General features: G+C 38.1%; 1 protein-coding gene across 1 annotated transcript in view; it reads right to left on the reverse strand.

The window, feature by feature from the left end:
- Cntnap3c (contactin associated protein like 3C) overlaps window positions 1-10870 on the reverse strand; it is a 142513-nt gene extending 131643 nt beyond the window's left edge. The window contains exon 1 of the mRNA XM_027409612.2: window positions 10765-10870. The gene's annotated coding sequence lies outside the window, so the exon portion shown is untranslated. The remainder of the gene's footprint in view (window positions 1-10764) is intronic.
- Between the last annotated feature and the right edge of the window lie 4667 nt (window positions 10871-15537).

Consider the following 15537-nt stretch of genomic DNA (forward strand, 5'->3'; position numbering starts at 1 on the left):
GGATTAACAGACATTTATAGAACTTTCTATCCAAACACAAAAGAATATACCTTCTTTTCAGCATCACATGGAACCTTCTCAAAAATCGACCACATACTCGGCAACATAGCAAACCTCATCAGGTACAAAAAATTTGGAATATTCCCCTGTGTCTTATCAGGCCACCATGCTTTAAAGTTAGAAATCAAAAACAAAGCAATGTGCAGAAAACCTACAAACTCATGGAAATTGAACAACATGCAATTGCAGCATTCCTGGGTCAAGGAAGAAATAAAGAAAGAAATGAAAGACTTCCTAGAATTCAATGAAAATGTTGATACAACATACCAAACTTATGAGACACTTTGAAAGCAGTACTAAGAAGAAAGTTCATAGCTCTAAGTACTCACATGAAGAAACAAGAGAATAGCCACACCAGAGATTTGACATCACAGCTGAAAGCTCTAGAAAAAATGGATGCAAATTCACCTCAGAGGAGCAGAAGCCAGGAAATAATCAAACTGAGGGCAGAAATCAATAAAGTCGAAACAAAGAAAACAATTCAAAGAATCAATATAACAAAGAGTTGGTTCTTCAAGAAAATCAACAAGACAGACAAGCCTTTATCTAAACTAACCAAAAGGCAGAGAGAGAGATCACAATTAACAAAATCAGAAATGAAAAGGGGGACATAACAATGGACACTGAAGCTGGGCGTTGGTGGCACATGCCTTTAATCCCAGCAATCCGGAGGCAGAGGCAGGTGGATCTCTATGAGTTCGAGGCCAGCCTGGTCTCCAGAGAGAGTGCCAGGATAGGCTCCACAGAGAAACCCTGTCCTGAAAAACCAAAAAACCAAAAAACCAAAAAAAAAAAAAAAACCACAATGGACACTGAGGAAATCCAGAGAATCTTCAGGACATACTTTGAAAACATGTACTCCACAAAATTTGAAAATTCAAAGGAAATGGACAGTTTTCTGGACAGTTATCACTTACCAAAATTGAATCAAGAACAGATAAGTAACTTAAACAGACCTATAAACTATAAGGAAATAGAAGCAGTCATCAAAAGTCTCCCAAACAAACAAAGCCCGGGGCCAGATGCTATCACTGCAGAAAACTACCAGAAATTCAAAGAAGTGCTAATAGCACTAATACTCCTCAAATTGTTCCACACAATAGAAGCAGAAAGGACATTGCCAAACTCTTTTTACAAGGCTACAATAACCTTGATACCCAAGCCAAACAAAACACAACTAAGAAAGAGATCTACAGACCAATATCCCTCATGAGCATTGATGCAAAAATTCTCAATAAAATCCTAGCAAATCGAATACAAGATCATATCAGAGAAATCATCCACCATGATCAAGTAGGCTTCATTCCAGGGATGCAAGGATGGTTCAACATATGAAAATCTATCAATGTAATCCACCATATAAACAGACTGAGAAAAAAACTCACAAGATCATCTCACTAGATGCCAGAAAAGCCTTTGAAAAATCCAACACCCCTCCCTGATAAAGGTCTTGGAGAAATCAGGGATAACAGGAACATACCTCAACATAATAGAAGCAATATACAGCAAGCTGACAGCCAACATCAAACTAAATGGAGAGAAACTCGATCCAATTCTTCTAAAATTGGGGACAAGTCAAGGCTGTCCTGTATCTCCATACCTCTTTAATACTGTCCTTGAAGTTCTAGTTAGAGCAATAAGACAACAAAAGGAGATCAAGGGAAAACAAATCAGAAAGGAAGAAGTCAAACTCTCACTATTCGAAAATGATATGATAGTCTACATAAGTGACCCGAGAAACTCTACCAGGGAACTCCTACAGCTGATAAACACCTTCAGCAAAGTGGCAGGATACAAGATTAACTCAAAAAAAAAAATCTGTAGCCCTACTATATACCGATGACACATTGTGGGAGAAAGAAATCAGAGAAACATCACCCATTACAATTGCCACAAACAACATAAAATACCTTGGGGTAACACTAACCAAAAAAGTGACAGACCTGTACCATAAGAATTTTCAGTCTCTAAAGAAAGAAATTAAAGAAGATACCAGAAAATGGAAAAATCTCCGATGCTCTTGGGTAGGCAGGATCAACATAGTAAACATGGCAATCTTGCCAAAAGCAATCTACAGAGTCAATGCAATCCCCATCAAAATCCCAACACAATTCTTCACTGACCTTGAAAGAACAATTCTCAACTTTATATGGAGAAACCAAAGACCCAGGATAGCCAAAACAACCCTGTACAATAGAGGAACTTCTGGAGGCATCACCATCCCTGACTTCAAGCTCTTTTACAGAGCTATAGTCCTGAAAACAGCTTGGTATTGGCACAAAAATAGACAGGTAGACCAATGGAATAGAATTGAAAACCCTGATATTATCCCGCACACCTACGAACACCGGATTTTTGATAAACAATCCAAATAATACCTTGGAACAAAGAGAACATCTTCAACAAATGGTGCTGGCATAATTGGTTGCAAACATGTCCAAGACTGCAGTTAGACCCAAAACTATCGCTTTGCACAAAACTTAAGTCAAAATGAATCAAAGATCTCAACATAAATCCAGCTACACTGAACCTATTAGAAGACAAATTGGGAAATACCTTTAAAGTAATTGGTACAGCAAATTGCTTCCTGAACATTATACCAGTAGCACAGACACTGAGGTCAACAGTTGATAAATGGGACCTCCTGAAACTGAGAACCTTCTGTAAGGCAAAGGAGATAGTCAGCACGACAAAACAGCAGCCGACAGACTGGGAAAAGATATTCACCAATCCCACATCTGAGAGAGGGCTGATCTCCAAAATATACAAAGAACTCAAGAAGCTAGTCTCCAAAACACCAAACAATCCATTTAAAAAGTGGGGTACAGAACTAAATAGACAATTCTCAATAGAGGAATTTAAAATGGCTGAAAGACACATAAGAAAGTGTTCAACATCCTTAGCCATCAAGGAAATGCAAATCAAAACAACTCTGAGATACCATCTTACTCTCGTCAGAATGGCCAAAATCAAAAACACCAATGACAGTTCATGTTGGAGAGGATGTGGAGAAAGGGGAAAACTTCTCCACTGCTGTTGGCAGCGCCAACTATTACAGCCACTTTGGAAATCAGTATGGCGACTCCTCAAGAAAATGGGAATCAGTCTACCACAAGATCCAGCAATTCCACTCTTAGGCATATACCCAAAAGAAGCACATTCCTACAAGGACATCTGTTCAACGATGTTCATAGCAGCACTATTTGTAATAGCCAGAAACTGGAAGCAGTCTAGATGTCCTTCAATTGAAGAATGGATAGGGAAAATGTGGTACATTTACACAACGGAGTACTACTCAGCAGAAAAAAACAATGGAATCTTGAAATTTGCAGGAAAATGGATGGAACTTGAAGAAACCATTCTGAGCAAGATATCCAATCACAAAATGACAAACATGATATGTACTCACTCATATGTGGACTTTAGACATATAGTAAGGGATTACTATCCTACAATCCATACTGCAAGAGAAACTAGTAAACAAGGAAGTCCCTAAAGGAGACAAACTTTGTCCCCTGGAGAATGGGAAAGGGTCACCATTCTCTGAGCAAATTGAGAACAACAGAAGAGGGGGAAGGAAGCAACAAGAGTGAGAAGGGAAGAAAAGGAAGGATGCAGGAGTCACGAGGAAGCAGAAATTTTGAGTCAGGTATAGATTAGAAGTAAGGACACATGATAGGTAGGATTTTAGTTGGGGGGTGGTAGAGGAGAAAGGGAGGGAGAAGGGAACTGGGATGGTCATGTAATTCAATCTTGTTTGAAATTCAAATATATAAAAATAAAAAACTAAAAAAAATCACCTACAATGTTGTTATAGTTATTAAATAAAGGTATAAATTTATGCATTGTTTTCAGGTTGGCCCAGTACTGGTCTCTTTTTTTCTGAGTTAATTATTTATACAGATAAGAAAATAGATATATACATTCCTGAAAGTCTGTGTCTGCAGAGTTGTTCTGGTCTAGAACAACTGCCATAGTCTGAAGTTATTGCTACTGCTGTTCAGCTTACAAAAAGCTTCCCATGTTTCAAATCCTTTGTTTTAAATACTGGTTATTTTATGCTAACATTAAAAGAATTCTATAACTGATTCACATATTCTTCTAATCACTAACAATTACAATAACATAGTAACCCCTCTGAGATGTGGGATAAGTATGGCCTTTAACCCACAAATAAGTTTCATGCCAGATTTCATCCTTGATAGTTGTGGTAGTATGAAAATAATTGGCCCCATAAGCTCATAGGGAGTGGAAGTGAGCTTTGAGGTCTCATATATGCTCAAGCCACTCCCAGTGCCTCAGATAACTTCCTGTTGCCTAGAGGATCAAGATGTAGCTCCTTCTCAACTCTCAGCTCCTTCTCCCTTACCATGTCTGCCTGCATGCCACCATGTCCTGCCATTATAATGGGATAAATCTCATATTTTCTGGCATTGGATAATTTCTGCCCCAAGTTTCCATCCTTTTATTTCTTCTATAATGCTTGAGCTGCAAACAAAACTTTATTTGGGGTCTGGTAATTGCAATCAGGGCTTTTTACTGTAACAGAATAGTTGGATGAAAGCAAGATAAATTACCAAGGTTTTCAAAGTCTAACTAGTTGTTCTCAAACTGTCTATCAACTTGCTACAGCTCATGTACACCTTCATCATGGATTCCTAGGGGATAACTGCACATATCCAGGAAACGAGATTATAACTACTGGCTAGCTCTTTGAGAAGATGTTGCAGCAAGGAAGCCCTGGAGGGAGGATGAACTAACTATGTTTATATCAAATAAAGACGGATATAAAGAAGGTGAGTAGAAATATCAAAAAATTACTAGTTTGTATGTCTAGAAATGAGAAGATGTAGCTCTGATTTTGGAAGTACAGGAATAACAAGAATTTCCAAATACAATGGTATATATAAGCAGACACAGGTGCATCTGTCTGGCCCATATTGTGAGGATATCTAGGGCTTCCAGGAACTCAAATCTGGAACCATGGTTTAAGATGCCCATCATAATCAGTTTTTGGATTGCATGTATGTTGGGATTTTGGTAGATGAGACATTGATTTCACTTGCTGGGCCATTTGGGACCCATTAAAAAATAATCATTTTCAGATACACTCCCCATAAGCTAACTTATCCACATCTGAATAACTGGTTCTTGACATAAATCAATACTCCATATTGGTCATGATTTATTAGCTTCTTATGTGTTTTGAACCATCATGAGATCATGTTCAAACATGAATTTCAACTTTATTGTTTCTGGCCAAGGCAAGTGGGTGGAAGAGACACTTGTCCTTCCCAGAAGAGTGATTTTTTATTGTACCCCACCTCCTTATACATTTGGCACAAACTTAATTCACAGTTTTGTCTTTGATTTTCATCAGATAAAAATTAGTAAATGTATAACTTCTTGGAGAGATGACATGCTTACTTAGTCACTTTAAATAACAGCTTGCTATATTATGGCATAGACACCAGCGATTTCACATATTTCTGTGAATAAAAGGATTCTTCTCTAGCCAGTTTCAGCTGATATCTCCACAAGCAGAATCAAGTAGTCAATATAAACAAGTAAGATGTCATACCTGTGAAGAGCTATGAACATAGATTGAGGGGTCTGTGAAGACTGGAAAGATGACAAGAAAGCCAAGGGGGAAAATATGAACTGATTCTTTGGTAGGGATATGAGTGTTTTCTTCCATCAATCACAGTAAAAGAATTTAATGAGCCCTTGCACAGGCACTAGCCATACCTTGGACACCTTTTGAAACAGGCCTGGGAGGTCTAACAGATGAGTGCGGCTGTCCATGGAGGAAGAGCTAGACGATGCCTGCAGACATGAGGTCATTCTGGGCTTTAGAGTTTTTAAGAGTTTTAAGAGGCATGAGAACTCTTTTGGTCTCAATGGCAAGAGCTTCATGCTTTGAATATGAATCTGAGCTGTGAGAATTTGTTCTTGAGTTACAGGCCACACCTTTCCTGTCAACTCATCTATGGCACACAGTGTTTTTCTAGATCTGAGTGCCCTAACTTGTCCCCCATTTTCTCTGTAGCATGGGCCCTTCCTCACCTACAGAGGCACATAGCACATGATTACAGAATCTGGTCATGGGCCAGAACCTCACCCACTGTCCTTTCTTGGCACTTTCCGATGAGGCAAGATTTCAGTGAAGCTCAGCAAAGGTTTAGTATCAGATGTTGAAATCTCACTTTAAGCATAAGGAATATGTTTTTCCCCCTTTTGTAGTTATTTGATGTCAACTTTGACATAATTATCATAAAAATTAATATTTCTCAGAACAGTTAATTTTTTTCCAGTAGTAGATAACTAAATATCTAAAGACCAACTTTGAAATGATTACCTAAATTGTTCCAGTATAATAAAAACTTGGGAGTCAGAAATTGAGATAAAGACCTGATAAATCTAAGGAACAGCAAAGTCAATTGTCTGACTTTCTCTCCAAGTTTTGCCTGATCCACCAGCTGTGGAAATCACCCTAGAATCCCCTTTCTCTCTTCCTGTCTCTCTCTAGCAGACCTCTTCAGACCTCCAGGAACTCTACGGCTGATTATTGTCAGCCAATTGCTGACTAAGTTCTTTGATTCAAGTAGCTTTATTGGCACAGTGGAATGGCCATATGAGCAATTCTCCCATAACTTTTCCCCCTTTTGGTCTAAATAAAAAGGACAGGTTTCAACTCTAACATAGTAAATAAGAACAATTATCAAGTAAGAAATACATTCACAATGTTCAGTGCCTTAGTAGTATTTGGCAGATTCAGAGAAAATACTCTTATTTTCTATTCTATTTTGATGAGTCAAAAGTTTTGTACCTAACTTATTTTATATCATAAATTTTTTAAAAACCTCACCAAAGACTCAAGAAGGGCATAATATTACCTGAATAAACAGGAAGTGTAGCGCAAACAATTTCTAAAACTATAGAAATGACAGACAACTGACTGCCTAGAGAGTCACCCCAAGGTTTCTCTGCAGCATTAAGGCATCCATCTTTGGCCTACAGGCCTAGAATATCTGACAGACTTCTGTGAGTCAGGAATTTTGAAAGACTGTCTTGTCAAAGTTTGGCAGTCAATTTATGCCCTGCTTGTCCAGTTTGGACACCATACTGTCAGCAGTTGAGGCATTGGAAGTTTCTTGCCCAGTGGCTAACATTGCCACAATAAAAACAAATTCCATATGGATGTTTTTCAATGCCTATTATCCTTTTTTGAAGTAAATTGGTGCTTCCAGGGGCAGACATGTCTCACTGTCATGAAAAGCCCCATATTATTAAAACATCATAAATGACATATTCTATAGGTCTCTGAAGTATTTAAAGACCACTTGTCTACCTAAAATATATTTATGTTTGACCTTGAAAACATACCTAACAAAATTTGATGGTTATAGAAGACTACTAACCTACATTTCTTAATTATCTTAAACAGTTTGTAATAATAGTCTTTAAGTATATTGAATTTTAAAATGAGCAATATAGATATACCTTAAACAAGAGTAGAAACATATATACAGTATGTTAAAATAAAAATAACCTTAAATTTGTATCAATATACAAAAATGTCTTAAAGAAGACTAGAAAAATATATAAAAATAATAAAAAGAACCTTAATTTTGTATTGATATACAAATATACCTTAAACAAGAGTGGAAGCATATATACAGTATAACAAAAGTAACCTTAAATTTATATCAATATATAAAAAAATCCATACAAGAAGGGACTTACATGTGAAACAAGCTTGTTCCCTAACTTGAACTAATAAAAAAAATCCATACCAATATAAAATATTTGAGACTAGTAGTTGTTTTTAGCTCAAAAGTAGACTCAAAAATCCAACCTTTTCTTCCATCATTTCTATACTATCTTCTACCTCCCCTTTTCCCTTCAGGAAGATATTCCTGAGTCTTTTCTCTTTTGTTCAGCTTTTTACCTTGACCACAACCAATAACAACTTGTAGCCAACCCCCCTAAACAATGACAAACATCTATTGATCTAATGACCAAAAACCATTCACCCCACCTTTTGGAAATGTGGGAATCATGTTCTTAAAATTACTTCCTGTTGTCTGGGAGCAATGGCATCTTTAGGGTATCCTGAAAAATTTGAGATAATGATTAAGGTCTGGGAGAGCTATCTGTTGTCCAGTCTCAGTATGATGGGAGAGTGAAAGGCTTATGTTAATTCCTGACTGGAGTAGTCTACGAGACTGGACCATCTCAGTTGTTTTGAAGTTGTCCTGAGCAGTTTGTAGTTCAAAGCTGATCTTTGGGTGGTGTTTGTCAGCTTAGTGGTGTTACAACAATCCAGGAGGATTCATTGTTATGAGGCACCAACATCTTTTTGGAGACAAGATGTTTAGTTACCTATTACTGGGAAAAATTAACTGTTCTGAAAAAAATATTAAATCTTATGACAAGAAGGTATGAAAAACAAATTCCTTGTGCTTTCAGGGAGATGTAGATGTTAGGTCCTTAAACTGTGTCAGAGAAAATTCATTCTTTACTCACCTTTCTCATCCCCCACAGGGAGTTTTAGTAACAACCACAGAAGCTGTCACAGTACTTTCCATCCCATGGGAACAGAATACAAGGTTTTATAACTAGAAGGTTACTTGCTTTCAGCCTGCTAGCTTAAACTCTGCAATATTTATATTGCAATGGAGAAATGCTTTCATGTCTGTGACACAAGGCCACTTATTTATTGTTTTTATTATTTACTATCAGAATACTTGTTTAGTGACTCTTCTGAAGACTACTGTAAATCTAAGAACAGTAAATTAAAACCCTAGAGATAATTTATAACCTCCAGTATATCACTCCCGCTGTGAACATCCTTTGTTGAATATCACAGGATAAGCTAACATAATAGAGGAACTTTATCAAAACCAATTTAAAAATGACAATGAACTGTCATCAACTTGGTTGATAGCCAATTAAAGTAATAGAATTAATAAAGCAGGCCTATTTTTCTTTCATTTACATGAAAATAAGTTTTATTTAGATTTATATAATGCTTTAGTGTTGTATGAGCTGTAATAATTTGAACAAGAATAAGAATAAAAACATTCCCTATGATGGAGAATCCTCACAGCCCTGAACTTTAATAAAAAATTGATTTGACATCAAGAAGAGATATGGCTACAGGTAGCTCAAGGGATTTACTCACACAATCTTCACATTAGCTTTTTCTTAAAAAAATGCCAGGATGGTACATTGTCAGTATTAAAGTTCCCTTTTTTATAAATGTTATCCTTTTACTACTGTAACACAATGAGACAATTGACTTAAGAAGAGGAAAGATTTATGTTAGTTCACTGTAAAGGGCCATGGGCCCAAAGCTATGCTGTTTAAAGCCCACTTTTTGTAAGCCTTTTCATGACAGTTTGCGGCTTAAAGCCAGCTCTACGAGCCTCCTGTAACCTGTAATTAGACACAATTTGGCCAAGCAACCATGTTCCCAGAAAAGGCCATGGGGCCTTCCTTCCTGCTGTTTCAAAGATACCGAAGATACAGCAAGAATGTTCCAGCCCCAGCAAATACCAGACGTTCCTTCCTGCTAACACCCCCCCCCCGCTTGCCTAATTTCCTTGTTGCAGGGCTATATAAGCCCACTCTAAGCCCCAATAAATGAGACCTTGACAATTGCATAGATGGACTCTGGTCCCCTCTTTTGCGTCGCAGGGTCTCCTTCCTTTCTCTTGCCCATGACTCTTTCAGGCAGCTCCCCTTCGGAACCCTGAATGACTGGACCCGCGGGATGGGTCAGTTCACAGTTTTGATGTCTCTATTTATGGATGCTTGGCCCAATTAGCTTTTTGGTTATGGTGAAGCAATAAATCATTGTGTGTCTATAAAGTGGGGAAATCCCTCATCTTATAATAGCCAGGAAGCAGAGAGAAACACTTAGTAATGCTGAAATCATTTAACTTCTTCCTGCAAGGCCTTACTACTTAAAGACTATAACTACCCAATGGTGACATAGGTTAGTAATAAGCCATTAACAAAAGGATCTTTAGAGGACACTTATCCAGACCATAGAACACAGCAAGTTGGCATTTGACTTTCTACATTTAAGTCTAAACATACGTAAGAGAAAACACACTCATTGTAAGATGTCCTTACAAATATAACTGCAATATCTACCATGGAGCACAAATAAAACATTATATGCTTATTCTTCTTTGGTGTATGATTAAAAAATTAATTCATGGTAAGAAATTAAGAATTATAATTAAAATATAGTATTTTTTAAATGTTTCCACCTTCTTCCAACTTTCTTGTGCAAATAAAATTAATTAAATAATCTAGTGGCAACATATAAAAGATATGGATACATGAGGTAGGAAAAAACAAAAGAAAGCAAACTTAAGACAGGCAAAAGAACACAGTGATTTCAAAACCTCCAGTAAATCCTTAAATGTTAAAAGATTCAAATGTTTAAATACTGTCAGTCAGGAAGGAGGTTGTTTGAAGGGAGGACCAGCCAGAAGTCCAGACCAATTAGAAGATCACACGGGTCAATTTCACATGCCAAATGCATCCTCAAAATTTCTAGTGTACATAAATGTGCTTATATGGAATTTTATTTCCTCCTACAGAACATCAATTAATTATGACTATTTTATTAAATGAAAATGCAAAAGGATTCACCACTGATCAATATGAAGCAGAAATCATACTCACCATCTCTTCGATTCAGTCTTGCAAAGCCAGGGCCATGACTGTTGGACAGCTGTGAGGAGCTGCTAAAGGACAGCTGCGGCAAAGAAGAGGCCAGTGGAGCATCACAGTTGTTTGCTAGGGAAAAGCACAGGGTATGTTAACACCTAGGCTATGGGACCATCATAACTTCACAAAGTAGTGTGGAGGCTGGGGAGATGACTCAGTCAGTAAAATGCTTGCTGGGAAAATACGAGAAGGACCTTAGTTAAGATCTCCAGCATCCATGTACAAGACATGCCTGAAATCCCAGTGCTAGGGAAACAGAAACAGAATGGTCCCTGTGGCTTGATGGTCAGCTAGTACTGATGAATCTGTGAACTCCAGGTTCACTGAGAAATGCATTTGAAAAAAAATAAGGTGGTTCAGACACCAGCAAACACCTGCACACACATGAGACACACACACACACACACACACACACACACACACACACACACACACACGCACGCACGCACGCACGCACGCACCACACGCACACACATACACACATTTGTATGCAGGGTAATCATTACTCTTTCAGTGTTCTAAATTTTAATATTTGTGTTACATTATAATTTAGTGTAAAATTATTGTTAAATTTATTTAAGTTGTTTAAAATGTTTATAGTTCTCTTAGTTTGGACTAATATATACAGCTGTATAATCTTTACCCTAGTGTAGAGCAAAAATGGATCCACCAACATAAACATCAACATTTTCTCATGTCCTACGTTTTCTTTCTGATTATACAAGGTGTCTGAGTACATCAGTAACATAAGACTATTTTAAACAAAACTTGATGCTTGGATTCTTTAGGTACATAGACAGTGACCCCTATACAAGATAAGACTGTCTATATTCAAATCAAACTTCCCTACCATACATAGGCCAAGAATCATCCTAAAGCACTATATGGTAGAGATCTAGAAAGACTTGCTCTTGAGACCTCTGCAGAGGCAGTACCTGGGAACACTTACAGTCTCCAGGGACCACACTTTCTGATAGGGTTTACAGGCTCTTCCTTTTTATCTGGAAATTCTACCTTCCCAGGGTGGCCCTGCTTTTCAGTCTAAGCACTTTTTACATGTCTCTCATATTAGAGCATCCCTCACTTATTCCTTTTGTGCTTTTTGAAATACTGCTTCATTGGTTAAAGGGTATCTGAGACAGATTACCAGCCTTGCTATCTATCTATGTAGGTTCTCAGGTCTCCTCTGCTTCTGGAGTCCACATGCTTCAAACTACAAGAGGACCTGGAATTGTTTCTCTGTGGGGAGCTTTCCTATCTGTACTTTGGGTTGCTTCTCTGTACTTCAGGGTAGTCACATTTCTGTTTTTAGGCATCCATTTATTTTCTCATAAGAAAGTCACTTTTTCCTATTTTACAGAATGATTACTGATCAGTTAATTTTAAAATGTTTTCTATAATTAAAATATTTTAATAATAGAATAATGCCATGCCTTGAATATATAGTTAGCAGATTCAGAACTGTATACTTGTATATGCAAGTGTGTGTGTATATGCACAATTTGTTACAACTTATGAAAGAAAGTACAGAATTAATTATATTGCTACAACTGGGCAAAATGTTAACTCACTCAATGAGAAAGATGTAAGAGGTGGCCCATGAAGTCTCCCAGTAATGTTTTAGTGTAGTGATTATCTTTCATTGTCAACTTCATGCAACTTAAAATCACCTGAAAAGTCTCAATGAAGTGTTTCTTTTACATTGGGTAAGCTTATAGGCAGGCATGCATGTAGGGGAATTATATTAATTAAGATAACTGATGTGGGAAAACCCAGCTCACAGTAAGCAGCACTATTCCTAGGAATAGTGTAAGAATGGAGAAGTCAACTGAATGCAAGAAGCAAGATAAGATTCATTTACTCGTTCTTTCACCTTTGACTGTAGATGTAATTTAACTACACTTCTCAAGCTTCCACCATTTTGACTTCCCTGAAGCAAAGGACTGTAACCTGGAATTGTTAGCTTGAAAAAAACCACTTTATCCTCTAAGTTGTTCCCCCCACCCCCAGGGTATTTTATCTCAGCAACAGAAATGAAACTAGTTAAGAACATGACCTAGGGAACAATGGCCATAAAATTCAGGGCAAAATCTTAGACATAGAATTTTCCTAAGTGAATATGATTTTTATAAAAAATATTAAATTACAACAGCTTTTCTAAAAGCACATATTGCCATTGTTAGGCTGAATTGTTTTGCTTAAAATTATCCCCCTACATATTTTAACTTTGACTTAAGGTTTTCTTCATAAATAGTGAATTCTAATCTAACTTGCTAAATAATTCAACCTGTACATAAACTCAGTGAACCATAACAGCTAAACCTGAAGACACTGCCAAAATATGGAGACAACAGGAAAATACCAACAGTAATTGATTAGGAAATTTTCATATGTCATTTCTTATTCTTGGATTATAAATATAGACTACAAATATGGTCACTGGAGCATAAGAAGAATTCTAAACCATTTCCAACTGCTATTTGATTCAGGAAATGGTGTGTGTGTGTGTGTGTGTGTGTGTGTGTGTGTTCACATGTATATGGTTGTATGTGTACATGTATATGCATGCATGTAGAGGCCTTAAGTTGGTGGTACATGTATTGCTAATCACTCTCCACTTTATTTTTTGAGTCAGGATCTCTCATTGAATCTGGAATTTGTTGATTGGCTAGTCTTGCTAGCCATATTTGCTCCAGGGATCTCCTATCTCTACCTCCTGAGTTCTGAGATTACTGGCAGCTAATAAACAGTTTGCCTGAAGCTAGTGCCATAGCTATTGGAGAAAGGGGCCAGTGTGAAAGGAGAGAAGTCACTTCTGATGCTAGAATCTGATTACATTTTAGCTTTCATGAATCAAGGGGCTTGACTCTCCTTCTTCAAGCCTGTCTGAGCATTCATTTGCCTATACTTGAGATATAGTCAGTGAGTACACAGCCCTTAGTCTTTAACCCATGTTGTAGTCCACATCAATGAATCACCAAGGATTATTATTCTTCTATAAGCAGTAGCTTTATTATGAATACCAACAAGTATCCTACATAGATCTTCAGGTTAACTATGTAACTAATTCTTTTTAATATAATATTTTATTAATTCTTTTGGAATTTCATAATGCATTGTGGTGATATAGTATTTGTGATTTAATAAAGATTGCCTGAAGTATCAGAATGCAAAGCCAACCACACTAGTTAGCTATAGAAGGTAGGCAGTGGTGACACACACCTTTAATTCTAGGACTCAGAAAACAGCAGATGGATCTCTGTTAGTTCAAGGCCACATTTGTTGGGGACCAAGAAAGTTCCATTATGGAATGTCTTAAGGTCCAGCCTCCAGTTTCAGTAAACAGGAGTACCCAGGAGTTCCGGCCTACAATTGTATTGCTAATGTGAGCAAGTCTGCTATTGTGTAGCATAGCCTCAGTGTAGAATGTCTCCTAGTTTGCATCTCTACAGGACCAAGCATTTGAATAGGCCTGCACCTGGGTGGAAGGTTAGGTGTGTAAGTAACAAGTGAGGAGAGAATTAGGAGCCATCAAGCAGAGAGGGGTCAGGAGGAGAGAAATGGCCTCCTCGTGGCCATGGAAACATTGTTAAGAAACAGCCAAGAAGATGCTGAATAAACAAGAGACTCCAGTTTTGCAACTTGGAACTGAGAGCTCTCTAAAGATGACAAGATGCCTGTGTTTGGTCTTTATTGCCATTGGGTTGCTAGGAGCTTTCAAGTCCACACTCCTGTACTCAGGCTGAACCTCATGGCGTCAGCTGAGACATGCTGGGCCATGACACACATTGAGTTACATGAGATTGATCTAGTCTAAAAGAGAAATAGCTCATACAAAGGTGATCTCAGCATTTGGGATCACATGTCTTTAATCCCAGCACTAAGGAGGTGGAGACAGGAATGATATGGTTGGGAGGAGAGAGGTATATAAAGAAGAAGCAGAGTCAGTCTCAGAGATTTATTCTCCAGCCACACTGAGGAAAGGACAGTCCTTTTGTTAGACCCTGGGAAAACTCAAGTATTCGGGGTCCCAGGCCACGTGACAAGGAACCAATCAGAAGTTAGCTGGTGGTGCTATGCTTTACGACCCTGGATGTGCTTTACGGACAAGCGCACAGCAATGACACACAAAGCATAGCAACCACCCTGGGAGGGCCTATGGGCCATAACAACCAGTTGACCAATCAACACAGGACAAGCCCTCCAAGCCTGGAGGCACACCAATCGTGAGCCTGTGCATACCCCTAGACACTCCCCTTACGCTGTCCTATAAGATCTCTCAGGAGGCCCTAGGAGCTGTCTTTTTTGAGCCATCTGCCATGGCGGGTGGGTGAAAGACCCGAGCTAACATGGGGTTAGCTCGTTAAATTACAATAAAGCCTCATGCAGTTTGCAGCAAGCTCTCGAATCTGCCTGGTGATTGGGGTAACCGAGGTCGTGGCCTGGGCCCCGGATACCTGAGTTTTCCGGGGGGTCTAACATTGTGAGTTCAATTTCCTGAGCCTTTTTTTCACAGCCTCTGTTTATTATTGACCACCTCCAACAACCACTTAACAGACCACCATAGCAGAAACTCATTTAGAAACACTGCATTAGACAACTCACACAAATAAGAGTCTTAAACATCTCAAATCCATTTTGAATGTGCTCTGAAGGTCAAATATGATGTCTCAGCTCTTAGCTCCTTCCTCTATTTGATTCCTGTTCACTATCACTACCCTACAGCTG

This window comes from Cricetulus griseus, chromosome 3 (assembly GCF_003668045.3).
Source record: "Cricetulus griseus strain 17A/GY chromosome 3, alternate assembly CriGri-PICRH-1.0, whole genome shotgun sequence".
Taxonomy (NCBI): domain Eukaryota; kingdom Metazoa; phylum Chordata; class Mammalia; order Rodentia; family Cricetidae; genus Cricetulus; species Cricetulus griseus.